Below are 19,422 nucleotides of genomic sequence, written 5' to 3' on the forward strand. Positions count from 1 at the left end.
GACAATACATTTCACATGCTGTTGTGCAAATGGAATAGACAACAAGTGGAAATTATAGGCAATTAGCAAGACACCCCCAATAAAGGAGTGGTTCTGCAGGTGGTAACCACAGACCACTTCTCAGTTCCTATGCTTCCTGGCTGATGTTTTGGTCACTTTTGAATGCTGGCGGTGCTTTCACTCTAGTGGTAACATGAGACGGAGTCTACAACCCACACAAGTGGCTCAGGTAGTGCAGCTCATCCAGGATGGCACATCAATGCGAGCTGTGGCAAGAAGGTTTGCTGTGTCTGTCAGCGTAGTGTTCAGAGCATGGAGGCGCTACCAGGAGACAGGCCAGTACATCAGGAGATGTGGAGAAGGCCGTAGGAGGGCAACAACCCAGCAGCAGGACCGCTACCTCCGCCTTTGTGCAAGGAGGAGCACTGCCAGAGCCCTGCAAAATGACCTCCAGCAGGCCACAAATGTGCATGTGTCTGCTCAAACAGTCAGAAACAGACTCCATGAGGGTGGTATGAGGGCCCGACGTCCACAGGTGGGGGTTGTGCTTACAGCCCAACACCGTGCAGAACGTTTGGCATTTGCCAGAGAACACCAAGATTGGCAAATTCGCCACTGGCGCCCTGTGCTCTTCACAGATGAAAGCAGGTTCACACTGAGCACATGTGACAGACGTGACAGTCTGGAGACGCCGTGGAGAACGTTCTGCTGTCTGCAACATCCTCCAGCATGACCGGTTTGGCGGTGGGTCAGTCATGGTGTGGGGTGGCATTTCTTTGGGGGGGGCGCACAGCCCTCTATGTGCTCGCCAGAGGTAGCCTGACTGCCATTAGGTACCGAGATGAGATCCTCAGACCCCTTGTGAGACCATATGCTGGTGCGGTTGGCCCTGGGTTCCTCCTAATGCAAGACAATGCTAGACCTCATGTGGCTGGAGTGTGTCAGCAGTTCCTGCAAGAGGAAGGCATTGATGCTATGGACTGGCCCGCCCGTTCCCCAGACCTGAATCCAATTGAGCACATCTGGGACGTCATGTCTCGCTCCATCCACCAACGCCACGTTGCACCACAGACTGTCCAGGAGTTGGCGGATGCTTTAGTCCAGGTCTGGGAGGAGATCCCTCAGGAGACCATCCGCCACCTCATCAGGAGCATGCCCAGGTGTTGTAGGGAGGTCATACAGGCACGTGGAGGCCACACACACTACTGAGCCTCATTTTGACTTGTTTTAAGGACATTACATCAAAGTTGGATCAGCCTGTAGTGTGGTTTTCCACTTTAACTTTGACTGTGACTCCAGACCTCCATGGGTTGATAAATTGGATTTCCATTGATTATTTTTGTGGGATTTTGTTGTCAGCACATTCAGCTATGTAAAGATAAAAGTATTTAATAAGATTATTTCATTCATTCAGATCTAGGATGTGTTATTTTAGTGTTCCCATTATTTTTTTGAGCAGTGTATATAGCCCAAAACAATTACTTTTATTTGAGTATTTGAATGTTTATTAAAAACAATTGAACAAATAAAAAAGTCTATCAAATTGTATTTGATACTTTTCTGGAACACTATTTGAAACCCTTTTGAAATATATTTTCACCAAACATATTTCAAATACCCTCAAATACTCTGCTCTAAATGTTTAGCAAAAGCCAGATGTTTATATACAATTCTATGAATATATGTTCTAAGTAAATCGATCAATGAATTGCTCAAAGGGACTTTAAAGTGGCAATCACCCCAACACTGTTTTGTTAACTTAAGGATCTGACCTTTTTTTTCCAATTTTCGCTTAAAATGACACCCAAATCTAACTGCCTGTAGCTAATCTTTGAAATGCAAGAGAAAGGCCATACTTTCAGATAGGAGTCAAGTGTAGTGTAGATTTTGGCCACCAGATGGCAGCAGTGTGTGTGCAAAGGTTCAGACTGATCCAGTGGAGAATTACATTACTGCACAATAGTTTGTATCAAGTCTGCCAGGAGTTTGCCCAAATATGGCAAATTGGTCAATTTTCAAGTATATAGCTATAGAGAACATAAAAAAATGTATTACCATAGCATTTTTGTATCTAACTTTCACACATCTAGATGGCCGGGCGGGGTGGGTGTGGAGCCAGAGACAGCAGTGGGGTCAAACTGTAGACCCCAGTTCATACATTTGAACATAAAAAGGGATTTTATCAAACAAAACGATGCTACATTTTATCTCTGGGACCCTCAGGATGACAAATCAGAGCAAGATTACTGATTATAAGTACATTATTTACCTTCAGAGGTGAATGTATCAAACCAGTTGCTGTGATACGTTTTTGTTTTTGTGTACTCCTCAAACGGTAGCATGGTATTTGTTCACTGTAATAGCTACTGCTAATTGGACACTGCAGTTAGATTTACAATAATTTAAGCTTTCTCCCCATGTAAGACATGTCTATGTCCCAGGAAAGTTGGCTATTGTATACAACGTCATTCTAGTCACATTAGCGCACATTAGCAACAACCACTCCGGTTTAGGGACACCTGTAGAGGTTAAACTGCTGAGGGATGGGGCTGGTGAAATGTTATCAAAAGCAACAAAGATATTGAGGATTACCTAATCACCCAATATCTTCCACTAACTACTGATCCTCTGAAATTCTGGAAAAAACACAGTCACATACACCCAACACTGACCAGAGTTGCTGCTGAGTACTTACATGTCCCAGCATCCTCCCAGCTGTGGAGCGGCATTTTAGCATTGGAGGGCGTATCTTCAGACCAGATCGCTGCTCAATGTCCGATAAGCTTTTTTGAAACCCTGCTGTTTTTTAAATGTAACATGGCATCTTGCCATCTTTCATGAGACACCAATGTAAGGTAGCCTAGTGGTTAGAGCGTTGCAAGAACGAAGATCAGCTCCCTGAGCTGACAAGGTAAAAATCTGGTGTTCTGCCCCTGAACAAGGCAGTTAACCCACTGTTCCTAGGCCGTCGTTGAAAATAAGATTTTGTTCTTAACTGACTTGCCTAGTTAAATAAAGGTCAAATAAATAGTGATTAAAAGAAGTAAGACCTATACATGTAATATCTAAATATTTGTTTTGTAAAGTAATTGAAATACCTGAAATCGTATTTGAACCGAGATCTGGTGGTGCCTATAAAAGTCAGAGTGACAAAGGGTTGTTACAAAGTAGAAATGGCACATTGAGGGTCACAACTTGGAGTCAATATTGAGACAACATTGTGTGGTGTGTTTGCCGGGAATGTGGTGGTCTCCTATGCATTCTGTAGTATGTTGCAGCCATTGTTAATTTACTGTAATTTTGTATTTATGTTTAATTTACTGTTTGTTATGTCATGATGCGGCTAGTCTTTCCATTTAAAGGTTGAGTGAAAATATTGCTTATATGGTGATAGGTAGAGAGGTCTGTTTAAGTTAGGCTGAAACACACTTAAAGTGAGAATTTAATGTTGGTATTCTTATGAGTGTGTTTATAATGGTAAGCTGTTGTTGTAAAAGATCCCTCAGTCCAATATAAGCACTTAATAATCAGATCTTCTGATTGACATTCAGTATACTTATGTTTTTGTCTCAAAATGAATAAAAACAAAAAAAAACTGTGTTTAGATGTGTAAAGTTGTCTCATCACAGTATTTTAAAATAAAAGGTATACTATAAGAACTAACATTTATCACTTTACAAACTTAGGTTTTGATTTCTTATGATTGTCGCCTAATCGTATCACTCATTATAGTTACTCAATTAGATGATAGTTCCACCATAAGAGGGACGTTGAATAAAACATTCTCAATAACAGAGTACTGTCAGTTTGTCATTTGGGGGAAGGGACAAAAATATAGTTTTTCTACAGATATACTGTAGACTACAATATTAGTACAGTTTTTTTAAATTGCTTTGGTGCTATTGGTTACACGTGGTCTGCGGTTGTGAGGCTCCAACAACGTTAGAGGCAGCTTATGGTGGAGAAATAATTTATTTTCAATTCTTTGGCAACAGCTCTGGTGGACATTCCTGCAGTCAGCATGCCAATTGCACACTCCCTCAAAACTTGAGACATCTGTGGCATTGTGTTGTGTGACAAAACTGCACATTTTAAAGTGTCCTTTTATTATTCCTGGCACAAGGTACACCTGTGTATTGGTCATGCTGTTTAATCAGCTTCTTGATATTCCACACCTGTCAGGAGAAACGTTCACTAACATGGATGTAAACAAATGTGTGCCTAAAATTTGAGCTCATGAAACATGGGACCAACACTTTTCTTTTCCAGTGTAGTTATTTTATCAACCAGGTAATCCAATAGCAAAAAAAAATCAAGATACATTTCCCTTTAAATGTAATATTCTACAGTACATTAAACTGTTTTCACATTAGGCAAAACACTTGCATTACCCATTAAAATTAACTGAACATCAAATTTCATTCAATTATATCCCGTGTGTGATCAATGGAGTGATCATTGAACACTACTTTCACAATCAATGATGCAAAAAATAAATAAATAATTCAGATATAATTACATCACAGGTGTACTGTAATCAAATGAAATAAATTAAAGAAGCAGGCACTAGTTTGCATCAAGTCTGTCTTGAGATTTTGGACAAACATTCTCATCCCCAGGTTCTCATTGTTCATGCACCTGGGGAAAAACCTTTTGGCATGACGAATCCAAGCCTGACATAGGTCTGGATTGAGGTCATTGCATGCCTGATCCATGGCCTGAAGGAGAATGGTACGCTCATGGGAATGGCATCTTCCACTTGTATCGTAATTGTTACGAGTTTTGGGTTTTTCCATTTTTGTTTTAAAGGTTGGACTTTAGCACGTAGGGCACACAAATTGGTGTCACCTCATTAGTCAGTATGTGTTACACCTGTGCTGGTTGCCATCTCATTGGAGGGAAGGTGTTTCACCTGTGCTGGCCCAGGTGATATTTAAGAGTGGCTAGAGCAGTGCTCCACTTGTCTTGAGAGATGTGGAGGGTCAACACCTTTAGTTGGCACTCCCTGTTTGAGTTCTAGAAAAACATTCCTTTTTCTGATCTGTAAGTTTAGTGTGGGTTTTTATTTTGTTTTCCTTCTTGGGAAAATTTAGAAGGTGCTCATGGTGGTTTTTTTTTTAGGTCACAGTTGTTGCTAGTCAACTTTCAGTGGATACCCCCATGAGTGTCTTTCTGAACACCTCCTAGAACCCTACCTTGTTTTGTTTTGGTTGTTGTCGGTGACTCTTTGTTAATTCCCTTTTCTGTTTGAGCAACAATTTTTGTTTTTTTTGCTGGGGAACGTAACAGTAATCATGTATTGTATATTGTACTTATGTATTGTAGTGGTCCAGTACATGACTCCGTTCGTAAGAGCATGGCACTAGCAACACGACTTGTGGGTTCCATTCCCACTGTGGTAACATAGACAAATGTGCGGTCTCATTTGTCACTTTAGATAAAAGCGTCTGCTACGTCAATGGCAAACGGTGCATTCGGAAAGTATTCAGACCCCTTTACATTTTCCACATTACAGCCTTATTTTAAAATGGATTAAAAGGGAGAAAAAAAATCTTATCAATTTACACACAATACCCCATAATGACCAAGCAAAAACAGAGTCGGAGTTTTGCAAATGTGTGTATATATATATATACACAGTTGAAGTCGGACGTTTACACACACACACACACACACACACAGGTCGGTCATTAAAACTTGTTTTTCAACCACTCCACAAATTTAATGTTAAAACTATACTTTTGGCAAGTGGGATAGCACATCTACTTTGTGCATGACACAAGTCATTTTTCCAACAATTGTTTACAGAAAGATTATTTCACTTATAAGTCACTGTAATAATAATAATAATAATAATAATTCCAGTGGGTCAGAAGTTTACATACACTAAGTTGACTGTGCCTTTAAACAGCTTGGAAACTTCCAGAAAATGATATCATGGCTTTAGAAGCTTCTTATAGGCTAATTGACATCATTTGAGTCAACTGGAGGTGTACCTGTGGATGTATTTCAAGGCCTACCTTCAAAATCAGTGCCTCTTTGCTTGACATCATGGGAAAATCAAAAGAAATCAGCCAAGACAGAAAAGAAATTGTAGACCTCCACAAGTCTGGTTCATCCTTGGGAGCAATTTCCAAATGCCTGACGGTACCACGTTCATCTGTACAAACAATAGTACGCAAGTATAAACAACATGGGACCACGCAACCGTCATACCGCTCAGGAAGGAGACGTGTTCTGTCTCCTAGAGATGAACGTACTTTGGTGGGAAATGTGCAAATCAATCCCAGAACAACAGCAAATGACCTTGTGAAGATGCTGGAGGAAACAGATACAAAAGTATCTACATCCACAGTAAAACGAGTCCTATATCGACATAACCTGAATGGCCGCTCAGCAAGGAAGAAGCCACTGCTCCAAAACCGCCATAAAAAAGCCAGACTACGGTTTGCAACTGCACATGGGGACAAAGATCGTACTTTTTGGAGAAATGTCCTCTGGTCTGATGAAACAAAAATAGAACTGTTTGGCCATAATGACCATTGTTATGTTTGGAGGAAAAAGGGGGAGGCTTGCAAGCCGAAGAGCACCATCCCAACCGTGAAGCACGGGGGTGGCAGCATCATGTTGTGGGGTGCTTTGCTGCAGGAGGGACTGGTGCACTTCACAAAATAGATGGCATCATGAGGATGGAAAATGATGTAGATATATTGAAGCAACATCTCAAGACATCAGTCAGGAAGTTAAAGCTTGGTCGCAAATGGGTCTTCCAAACCGACAATGACCCCAAGCATACTTCCAAGATTTTGGCAAAATGGCTTAAGGACAACAAAAGACAAGATATTGGAGTAGCCATCACCAAGCCCTGACCTCAATCCTATAGAAAATGTGTGGGCAGAACTGAAAAAGCGTGTGCAAGCAAGGAGGCCTACAAACCTGCTTCAGTTACACCAGCTCTGTCAGGAGGAATGGGCCAAAATTCACCCAACTTATTGTGGGTAGCTTGTGGAAGAATACCTGAAACGTTTGACCCAAGTTAAACAATTTAAAGGTAATGCTACCAAATACCAATTGAGTGTATGTACATTTCTGACCCACTGGGAATGTGATGAAAGAAATAGTCACTGAGAAATCATTCTCTGTGCTATTATTCTGACATTTCACATTCTTGAAATAAAGGGGTGATCCTGACTGACCTAAGACAGGGAATTTTTACTAGGATTAAATGTCAGGAATTGTGAAAAACTTTTTTTATATATAGTGGAAATCAGAAGTTATCTAATTTGCATCAGACACTTTACTCAGTCCTTTGCTGAAGCATCTTTAGCAGCAATTACAGCTTCGAGTCATCTTGGTATGACGCTACAAGCTTGGCACACATATTTGGGGAGTTTCTCCCATTTTTCTCTGCAGATCCTCTCAAGCTCTGCCAGGTTGGATAGGAAGCGTCGCTGCACAGCTATTTTCAGGTCTCTCCAGAGATGTTAGATCGGGTTCAAGTCCAGGCTCTGGCTGGGCCACTCAAGGACATTCAGAGACTTGCCCCGAAGCCACTCCTGCGTTGTCTTGGCTGTGTGCTTAGGGTCATTATCCTGTTGGAAGGTGAACCTTCGCCCAGTCTGGGGTCCTGAGCACTCTAGAGCAGGTTTATATCACTCTGTACTTTGCTCCGTTCATCTTTCCCTCGATCCTGTCTAGTCTCCCAGTCCCTGCCGCTGAAAAACATTCCCACAACATGATGCTGCCACAACCATGCTTCACCGTAGGGATGGTTCTAGGTTTCCTCCAGACGTGACGCTTGGCATTCAGGTCAAACAGTTTAATCTTGGTTACATCAGACCATAGTATCTTGTTTCTCATGGTCAGAGTCCTTTAGGTGCCTTTCGGCAAACCCCAAGCAGGCTGTCATGTGCTTTTTACCGAGGAGTGGCTTCCGTCTGGCCACTCTACCATAAAGGCCTGAGTGGTGAAGTGCTGCAGAGATGGTTGTCCTTCTGGAAGGTTCTCCCATCTCCACAGAGGAACTCCGGTTTTTGGTCACCTCCCAGGTGTTTGGCCAGGCAGCCAGCTCGAGGAAGAGTCTTGGTGTTTCCAAACCTCATCCATTTAAGAATGGAGGCCACTGTGTTCTTGGGGACCTTCAATGCTGCAGATATTTTTTGGGGCCCTTCCTCAGATCAGTGCCTCAACACAATCCTGTCTCGGGGCTCTACGGACAATTCCTTCCACCTCATGGCTTGGTTTTTGCCCTGATGTGCACTGTCAAGTGTGGGACCTTATATCGACAGGTGTGTGCCTTTCCAAATCATGTCCAATTAATTGACTTTACCAGAGGTGGACCCCAATCAAGTTGTAGAAACATCTCAAGGATGATCAACGGAAACAATGTCCCTGAGCTCAGTTTTGAGCCTCATTGCAAAGGGTCTGAATACTAAGTTGCAAGAAAAAGTTGTCATTATTGGGTATTGTGTGTAGATTGATTAGGAAAATATTTAATACATTTTAGAATAAGGCTGTAATGTAAAAAAAAATGTGCAAAAGACTAAGGGGTCTGACTACTATTTATTTTACCTTTTTAACTAGGCAAGTCAGTTAAGAAAATACATCTTATTTTCAATGACAAGACAGTTAAACCACTGTTCCTAGGCTCAGGGCAGAACAGATTTTTTACTTTGTCAGCTCAGGGATTCGAACTTGCAACCTTTCGGTTACTAGTCCAACGCTTTAACCACTAGGCTACCTGCTGCCCCTATCTGAATGCACTGTATATTATGGTATCCCACCCCAGCAACTTCATTGTGGATACAGGTTTACTGTATAGGGGATGCATGTTACATACAGTACATCTTGGATATTGTCAATGTCAGATTTTACTGTGAATTAAGTCATATTACAGTACATATACTTTGTTTCTAATTTACAGACATACCTTTCCATTATTTTCTCAGTCTTATAGTAGACAAACCCGTTAAATCTATAGGTTTACCAAATGGTTTAGTGATTATCAGTTAGGAGAAGTGAGAGGAATTAATAGTCAAATGCATTTAAACAAATGAAGTATCAAATCAAAGTAATACCTAGCAATGCACAACAATGCAGGCATAATACAAAAAATTAAGACATTTAGAAATATCAAAACGAACAATCATAAAAAAGTGTGAGAATTGCATTGTGAAAGGCAAATTACTTTAAATGAACGTGTATTTCTAGATGAAACACTGATTAAGTTGTGAAAAAGTGACTGTGTTGCGCTTAGTTTTGTAACTGCCTTTTTGATGATCTATTTTTAGTTTTGTACTGAGAGTTGTGAAAAATATTACCAAAGGGTTGAATAACTGTTATATATACCCCCCCCCCCAAACCCCTGAAAACGAGTGTCTGTGACTAAGAACCTATGGAACCTCTAGTTGTGATCTGCAACCTTATCTAATACCTTAATAGCACTGACCCACGATCCGTGGGAGTTACCAAGGCATGAAATTGTGCATGTCCTTCAAAAGAACTCCCCCATAGGAAGACAACTGACTGCTGTTCTCATATTTTTTCCCCTAAATGCACAATGTCCTTCACCCTTGTTCCCCTTTGTTACCCAAAAAGATGCATAAATAGTTTGTGTTGAATGGAAAGGAATGAGACCAGGCAGACATTTGTAAAACAGACTATCATATGCTGCAATGACTATTACCTCTGGATGTTTTCAATCTAAGCCAACTCTCCTGATTCTGCCATTACCCTGGATATGGTGATGTCCATTGCTTTTTCTTGAATCCTTATACTGTGTTTGAATGTTCTCCACAAAATGTATTAAATACTTCCATTTTCTAAATGAGTCTCCCTTGGCTGCGTCAGCACTATTTCTGGGTCATCCCTATTTTTGATTATCTGACTCCAGTCGACACATCTATGCCTTTTTTAATTACTCTTCACCAGTCAGGGAGACTAGAACAAGGCTAATTGAATAGATGAGCCTAGATTGCATTGTGTGTCTCTATATCTGTCTCTGTCAGTCTCTTGTTCTCTTTCTCTCGCTCGCTCTCTCCCCCCGTGTAAAGCCTAATTTCTCGACACTGAGCACTTGACATCATATGTCTCGCTCTTGCAGGCATCTTTAAATGTTGCAATTCCCAAAGGAAGTGGGAAGTTAGTTTAGTTTAGAAAGAAGTTGATGTAGTCACTAAAATAGTTACATCTCCTTGGTAGATCTTTCTGTTCTGTGATGTTTATTAGGACAAAATGCTTTAAAGTGTAAAAAGTACAAATGCTATCAAAAAGCTGTAATGTCTGCACATTTTAGAAATTGAATGGCTTTTTTAGCTTAAACATTTCAAAATAAATTGTGGACTAAATTTGAAGTATTTCAAATATTTAGAGTGGTCTTGCTGAAACAAGCATATTATCTATGGCTCTAAGCAAAACACATTTTTCCATGAGGCAGCTAACGATTAAGAATTCAACGGATGAATGGAATAGCCTATAACATCCAAGCATTATCATGCAATTCACAGCAGGCCTTTATGGCACTGGGAAACAAGTAGTTGATGCATTAACAGAGAGTCCTCATCTGTGTGTGCCCTGTCCAGCCAAGCACTCTAATTATCCCACCATATTGCAGCAATGTACTCATTTGGTGAAGTACTTGACAATGACATTGACAGCACAGGGCTGTTGTGTGAGGAATACAAGAGGAAATGGGGAGCGATGTGGATTAAATAATATCATTGTGTTGAGCCACTGTCATCATTACCCCATAAGAAGGCTGTGTTCCTGCTGTTCTGTTCCTCAGCAGACATGGGTTAAAATACTATTGGAAATATTTCAAATACTTGAGCTCTAGTTTGCTCTACTCTGCCTGGAGTGCCAAATGGGAGGGGTTTGCACAGTTGTGATTATTCTATTGGTTTGATTGTGCCAGGCAAGCTAAGTTTAAATAGTATTTGAACCCAGGTCTGTTCCTTAGCAGGGATATCAGGGTCAGTGATGTACATAGATACAAACAGTAAAGTTTGATGTTTACAGCAACTCTGTTCTTTGTGTTCAGACTGCCCAGCTAGCACAAAATGTTCTGAGAACCATGAGTTTCTTAAAGCTTGGTGAGAGTGTGGTTGTCATATGGTTATTTTGCAGACAACCTTCCCACAATTTTCTAGGAATGTTGCAGGATAGTTGCTTGGCTTTGGAACATTCAACACTTCAAAGGATCTTGACAAAACTATTTTCTTGGTATTTCATTACTTTAACCTAACATTTCCTTAAAAGATCAAACATGGTTACATTTAATAAAATGTTGGTTATGTTCTAGGAACGTTCTCCAACTGGTTTGACATTGGGAATGTTCTCAAAGTTCTGAGAACGTTAAATGTTCTGTGGGAATTTCAGTACTTCGCATAACACAGATTTCCTCATGGTTGTATTTATAGTAAAATTGGTCAGAGAATGTTCAAAAACTTTGCTTAAAAACCACAAGAACTGAATGTTTTTAAAAGCATATACATTCCGTTCTCAGTATGAACAAAACCCTCTCGTTAGGTGTGTTGGCTGCACCCAGAAATTGGCCACCAGATCTTAATGAGCGCTTGTTTCCTTTTGAAATGGGGTCTGTTTGAATAGACTAAAATAAACAACTTTGTATGCAAAAAAAAAACATGGCGAGCCATCTCCATCGTGCTAAACAGTGGACTAATTCCATGGATAGGGAATGGTAGATTATAGGTTCAAATCTCACTGATGCTGTGTCACAAAAAATACATGTGTTCCCGTGATTAATGTCTAGGGAAATTAATTTCCAAGTGTTCTATCTGTGCTTGGAGTTCAAGAAAAAGGAAGTTATTCAAAAACCTAGCATTTCCATTGAGTGTTAATAAACTTCCAAGGAACCAGAGTAAAATGTTCTCAGAACCTCCCTGCAACCTAAACATAAACGTTCCCAGAACAGGCAAAATGTTAACTTCTGTTCTCAGAACGTTTAAAGATGCAAAAATTGCTCCGCCATTTGCTGGTTGCTAAAATTCTAATAGTTTTTCGTTTCAGTTTGTGACCAAACAAGCAGTCATTAGGTTGAGAATCATTGTACCATCTAAACCGCTGTGAAATATCGTTTCCACCAGCTGTTTGAAGCTGGTGTAGAAACCATATATAAAAGATGCAAAAGCAAAACTTCAGAATGAAGAATAGAAATAGATCTGCTTTATAGACTTGTTTTCAAATCAGTGAAATCTAACTCACATTTCTATTTGAATTTGGTTGGTTCACCCAAAAAGTTACATTGTAGCTTTAAAAACGTTCTGTTTTACCGGTCAGGAAACATATGGCTTTGTTACCACAACCAATGTGAAACCATAAACAAACGTTCACACAACTTCCAAGGAACCAAATGTGCTTGTTGGGGAAACTGCATACAAAGTTGCTGACACAAATGGTCAGTTCCAGAAATCTCTCCTTTTTAGGGAGGTGTCCAAGTAATGTGTAAAGCAGCACAAGAGGGGTGGGGGAGTATAAGTTTTGCTGTTTTGGGAGGAATTTCTGTTTGATAAAATGGACACTGGCACAACAAGCTTTGTTAAGTTTGGGGTAAAGTTCAGAGAAAGGTCAGCTATTTTGTTTGGAGATGACAAGCTCTTCAGAGGCATTTTTGACCCCTAATTAAAGAAGTCTCTCACATACCCGCATACCCCAATTTTCACAAATGCCTTAGTATACGTCATTCCCAAACATTCTAATAATTTATGAAAACGACCATATCTAAGTGGTTGCTTGTCAGATTTGTTTAAGTGTCATATTCTTCCTGGGGGTGTATATGAACAGATTTTCATGTTGCTAAAATGCTGTAAGTTCCACACACAAGTTATTTTCAAAGAGATGTCTAACAAAATCAAGTGCGCTGCAATAAAACACAGTTCCACTCACCAGATGATAATTTGAAACTTAACTTCTTGTTGAAAGTTATTCTTGAACAGGGAGAAACTAAGAAATTTGCAACATCCTTTTTGATAACACCTGCTGCAAACTATCTGCCAACAAAAGCTAGCTAGACCGTGGGAAAACTATTCCTCACTATTGTGCAGTAACCGGTTGGCCTTCAAGAAGGCAGAAGTCTCACAAGTCAAAATTTGATTGGTTGATTCCACTGTCACTCTAAAATGTTGCCCTAATACAGTTCAATGGCAGATTCCTTTATCTAGCTTTTGATGGCCTAGCTGACTAGCAAGATGCATCTCCCCAGAGACCGTCCAAAAAAATCCTGATTAGATGTTTCTCTCTTCAGTGTTAACCCTTTCCAACAACTGAAGAACGTCATTGAAAATAAGTATCATTATTATGATGTACAATCAATATTTTATAAATCCTTCTAGTAGGACGATTTGCAGGCAGAGAAATGGGTAATCAATAATTACTGAAAATGAAAAGGTGCAACACTTGCTCACCACAGTAGCCTAATCTACTGATCTAATGATTACTAAACCAAAACACAGTGGGGAACAATGGGCCTTCTACCCCTTTATAGAAGTTATCCTATAGGCCTATGCAGCAAGTGTCGTGTCATCATTCTTGCTGCTTCAAATTCAGTACCCATACCCGTGCGATCAGGTGCGCATGTGGTCTCAGTTAAATAGAGTAGGCTATAGCCAATGCGATGGCGGATTGCTGTGTGGAAAGAAATTGATCTGGGCTATCGTGAATGCTTCTGTGAACTTCACTTTCAAAACATCCTCGCAGGTCAGTTGTGTCACTGTCAGTTTTGCCATACAACCAGGGTGTGAATTACGGGGGAGCGGGGTTAGCCCCCCTGAATGAGACATTCGCTACCTTATATACAACTAAGTATTTTTGGGGGGAGGGGGGGTCTCTAAACAATGCTAATTTCACCTCTCCTATTTCTTTAAAATGCAGTGGTAAATATGAAAGTAAAAGCTTCCAAATTTCTACAAACATTATCCCAGTTCATAAATGGTATAAATTCTGTAGAGCAGCTCTGTCCACTCAGTAGTGCTAAATTTCGGTCTCAGTTGAGCTCCCTTAAAACGCATAGATTTCTTTGTAAGTCCTCATTTGCCATTTGTTTGCCATATGTCCTTGAAAAAAAATAGCCTGTCTTTATTCCAATGCATTAGATGTATCCGTTGAGTTATGGTTTGCTTTTGTCAGTCAGGTGTTTAGAGCGCACATTGCTTTGTTTTTCAGGTGCGCGCAGGTATTGGTGTTCTGTGCCGTCCGTGGCCACAAGAAGTAGACTATTTAGCTTTATTATTTTATATAAATATTTGTTTTCTTTCCTGGATCAGCTGATGGTTGACAATATCACTAGCCTGAAGCTAGACACCAATGCGCATCCAACAAGTAGGCTATAACGACAGTAGCCTATATGTAGATGACGTTTTCGGTTCAAAGCTTTAGATTTTGCAATGGCATAGGCCTACATTATTTTGGATTTGTGTGCCCATGAGAACTGTTTTCACAGTTACATGTACAGTGCATTTTTCTGAGATCTCCAGGATCTCTGTTAAATGTGTAATAATGACAGCCATAAATGTCATTAATGTAAGGAAAGAAAGGTCGTTTTATGACACACGATCCGTGAAGACTCCGAGCTACTCTTACTGTTTAGAATGCCTTTACCAATACATTTTTTTGTTTCTAAATGGTGATGTGATATCTTAATGGTGCTTTCAAGACAACTGGGAAATTAGGGGGGGGAAGTCAAATCATGACGCCAGTGATCTTCAGGTCGGAATGTCGTGGTTCTAGAAAGATGCCCGAGTTTCCAACTTAAACTCCAAGTTGGATGACAATTCAAAACCATTTTTCCAGTCAGAGCTCGTTATTTTCCGAGTTCCAGTTATCTTGAATGCACTGAAGTCAGAACTCAGATTTTTTTTTTAACCACACCAGAATACAGCACTGGCTAGCATTGGGCCTATTTGAAGTTAATGATAACACATTGCAGCCTAGTCTAGTAAATTGACCATGTGTATTAGGATGACCATGCATTTTTCCTGGGACAGTTAGTTTCATTCCCAATTTCATGCCTCGACTTTTCAGGCTACAGAAAAATGTCAAATTGTCAGCAAGAACCATCAATTAATGTAGCCCTAATCTGACAGTTGCAGAATGTCATTAGGCACACTTTTTGGTGTTTTGTAACAGTTGTCTATTGTCATGTGGTAATTCGCACTCTTCATACAACAACAAGCCAGATAGCTATTGATCAGTTTAAATGGGACCTTATGAGGAGTTAAATGTTTCTCATATCTTTTTAACAAACGCCACAAATGTATGAAAAGTTTACATGTTTTGGTAATGTGCCCATTGTTGTGATCATTTTCAAATTCTGAACTGAGTTCTTCTGTACAACACATTTTTACTGACAGTAACGGCAACAATTCTCACACCTGTCATGTAAATAATGGGCCTCTATCACAAACTTGGTGTTCTGTGCTAGACGACAGGCAGGATGTATGAAAATTATGGCACGGGGACTTTCCTATTTGGTGGATGTGACTTTAATTGAGGCAATTGAACCGCCTCACAAATTCAGAGAAACAAACTGCAATAAATGTTTGTGTGAGAGAGAGGGAGAGACAGCAGCATTGTGAAAACTGGCTCCTGGAAATGTTTACACCTCATTTGAACATCATGCTTACTCACTGTAAAGTACATTATTGCTTGGTACCACACATGGGGTTTTAACATGTTTCCGGGTTACCACAGTGGGGAAACCCACTGAATTTCTCTCTTCAAAAATGATAAAGGTTGACACTATTTAATGGACGCATCATATAGTGGGAGAGAATAGTGACAATTACAATCTTAAACACAACTTGGTGATTTGTAGATGGAGTCTAGTTTAAAACCAGAGGACAACTTCATCTGCCACAGGTGAAAATGAGTGTCCTTCTGGATTTCCTCAAAGTATTTGTGGTGATATACCCCAGCAGAAGTACCTGTGCAGCAACTGTAATAACGTACTTGTAACGCTCATCATAAGGAGAAGTGGACCAAGGCGCAGCGTGGTAAGTGTTCATGATAATTTATTTCACAACACACTCAAAACAAAATAACAAATGGTGAAAAAACAAAAGCGCACAGTTCTGTCAGGCTCAGGTGCTAAACAGAAAACCTCCCACAAACACAGGTGGAAAACAGGCTGCCTAAGTGACTCCCAATCAGAGACAACGATAGACCGACAGCTGCCTCTGATTGGGAACCACACTGGCCCCAAAACAAACAGACTTCCCCACCCGAGTCACGCCCTGACCGTTAGGAGGCACATCAGACGTTGTGAGGCCACCGCTAGTTTTAATTGGTTAGTGAGGTAAGGCATTCCAATTATTTATATTCTAAGTTTTGTGAAACGTCTTCATTAATAACCATTTCCTCATATCACACGCTTGCCAGGTCTTTGTATGGAATATAGCCTACATGTCCCTTTGCCTTCCGCTTATGTTTTTAAAGGTTAAGATATTACATGTTAACATGTGTTTATTGTATTTAAATCTAATCCCAAATGTTCATTGTTGTCGTTTAGGAACAACCTTGTTTGCAAAATGTGCAAAGAAGAGGATCCGAGGTCAGAGTGAAACATCAACGTACTGACAGACAATGTATGTATAGTATCACTGCATTTTGTATATATGCTGGCATAGTACAAGTGGATAGGGTGGAATGATATGGCAGACCTTTATGAAGTTGAGAAAGGGAAAACTGTTTTTAATGGCACACATAGGTAGATAGCTTTGGTGAAAGACCTGCTTTAACAACAAAGGATATCCTTTCATAAGACCATTTGAAATGTAGGCTACAGTTACCTTTTCAGTCTCGATGTAATACTGCAGCCTCAATAAGTGGAATTTCCTGTAGAAAAAAAAAAGGGATGAATTGAATCAAATGAAACCGCTCTTAACGAATTCCCCATGTCCCTGTATGTTTACATAAAAGGTGTGAATTATCATTTTCCCTTTTCATTATTTGACTAGTTTGCATGACAAAGACACCAAGGTGTTGTGTGAATGAGCATGAAGTGGGTAGGGCACTACTCTAACATTGGGAGGCAAGATTCAATGTATTCCTACGGTAGGTACACAATCAAATAGAGGCTCTATAATATTGGTGCTGTCACGGATCACTTTGATAGCACGAGGGGTGAAGTCAGGCACAGGAGACAGATCCGTTTAAATGTACGTTTAATAAATCAAAACAGAAAAAAATGCCGCAACAAGGCAGGTTGCAAAACAACTAGGAAGGAGGACAGCTCCAAAGATCCACAAGGATGGGGCGCAGCCCGGCAACCCTAATGCCTAAACAAGCAGCTTAACTGGGAAAACATAAAATTCCCGACTATCAAAGAACAAGCCCGCACAATTCCCCAAATGAAAGAAACTAAATACCCCCACTAATTGACTAACAAAACAGGTGCAGACCTAAATCGGACAAAACCAGACAGATCGGTGGCAGCTAGTAGGCAGGCGATGACGACCGCCGAGCACCGCCCGACCGCGGAGAGGCGCCACCTTCCGTGGACGTTGTGACAGGTGCTTCTAGTGTTATCCAAAGCATTCCCTTCTGGCATTCAAGCACTTGTGTTCCTATGCAAAATACATGTAAATATTTTAGCTGGATAGAATAAATAATCCACATAACACTGAGTTACAGTGCATTCGTAAAGTATTCAGACCCATTCACTTTTCCCACAGTTTGTTACATTACAGCCTTATTCTAAAATGTATTAAATAGTTTTTTCCCCCTCATCAATCCACACACACACACTACCCCATAATGACAAAGCAAGTCAGGGCTCTGGCTGGGCCACTCAAGGACATTCATAAACTTGTCCCGAAGCCACCTTTGCATTGTCTTGGCTGTGCGCTTAGGGTCGTTGTCCTGTTGGAAGGTGAACCGTCGCCCCAGTCTGATGTCCTGAGCGCTCTGAAGCAAGTGTTCATCAAGGATCTCTGTACTTTGCTCCGTTCATCTTTCCCTCGTTCCTGACTAGTCTCCCAGTCCCTGCTGCTGAAAAATAGGGATGGTAACAGGTTTCCTCCAAATGTGACGCTTGGCATTCAGGCCAAGGAGTTTGATCTTGGTTTCATCAGACCAGAGTATCTTGTTTCTCATGGTCTGAGAGTCCTTTAGGTGCCTTTTGGCAAACTCCAAGCCTTTTACTGAGGAATGGCTTCCATCTGGCCACTCTGCCATAAAGGCCTGATTGGTGGAGTGCCGCCGAGATGGTTGTCCTTCTGGAAGCTTCTCCCATCTCCACTGAGGAACTGTCAGAGTGACCATCGGGTTCTTGGTCACCTCCCTGACCAAGGCCCTTCCACCCCAGATTGCTCAGTTTGGCTGGGCAGCCAGCGCTAGGAAGAGTCTTGCTGGTTCCAAAATTCTTCCATTTAAGACTAATGGTCCTTGGGGACCTTCAATGCAGCAGAAATGTTTTGGTACCCTTCACCAGATCCGTCTCAGAGCTCTACGGGCAATTCCTTCGACTCATGGCTTGGTTTTTGCTTTGACATGCACTGTCAACTATGGGACCTTAAATAGACAGGTGTATGCCTTCCAAATCTTGTCCAATCAATTGAATTTACCACAGGTGGACTCCAATCAAGTTGTAGAAACATCTCAAGGATGGATGATCAATGGAAACAGGATCCACCAGAGCTCAATTTTGAGTCTCATAGCAAATGGTCTGAATAATTATGTAAATAAGTTTTATTGGTAATACATTTGCAAACATTTATAAAAAACTGTTTTTGCTTTGTTATCATGTGTAGATTGATGAGGAGAATGTATTTAATACATTTTAGAACAAGGCTGTAAAGTAACAAAATCTAGAAAGTCAAGGGGTCTGAATATTTTCCAAATGCATTTTTTTACATTTTCTAATTTTGGGGGTTTTTTGCACTGGAATGCACTGTATTGCATTCTATTTAGCTCCCCAAAACAGGAGACATAATCCATCCCTTCTGATTAGAGCCTGTATTTGGATTTTAGCAGAAAGGTCATACAATTGAACTCACCAGAGAATTGCAGTAACCTGAACTTTTTCATTGCCCTGGTGTTACTCCACTCAGGGGATAAGGTTTAAGAAAGACATTGAATGTGAAAAGATGCTAGAATGGAGTGGTGTAATTAGAATGTCTGTAGAGTGTTCCACGTGTTGATATTTGTCTGACGTGAATTAGTCCATTGCTGATGCCCTGAGACCATAGAAAGAGAAGGGCTAGAACGGACATTCCCATTCAAGTCAATATTGTATTTCTATGGCTGAGACGTCTCACCAACACATCATTATAGTAATAAGTGATATGTTATGTCAGCAGATAACATATAACTAATACATCTATAGTGATGAGTGATTGTTACGAATCCCTTTGGCCCTGCAGTCTAGGGGGGGGATGGCAACGAGACCCGTAACATAACTCATGCAAA

Source organism: Salmo salar, chromosome ssa20 (assembly GCF_905237065.1).
Source record: "Salmo salar chromosome ssa20, Ssal_v3.1, whole genome shotgun sequence".
Lineage (NCBI taxonomy): Eukaryota > Metazoa > Chordata > Actinopteri > Salmoniformes > Salmonidae > Salmo > Salmo salar.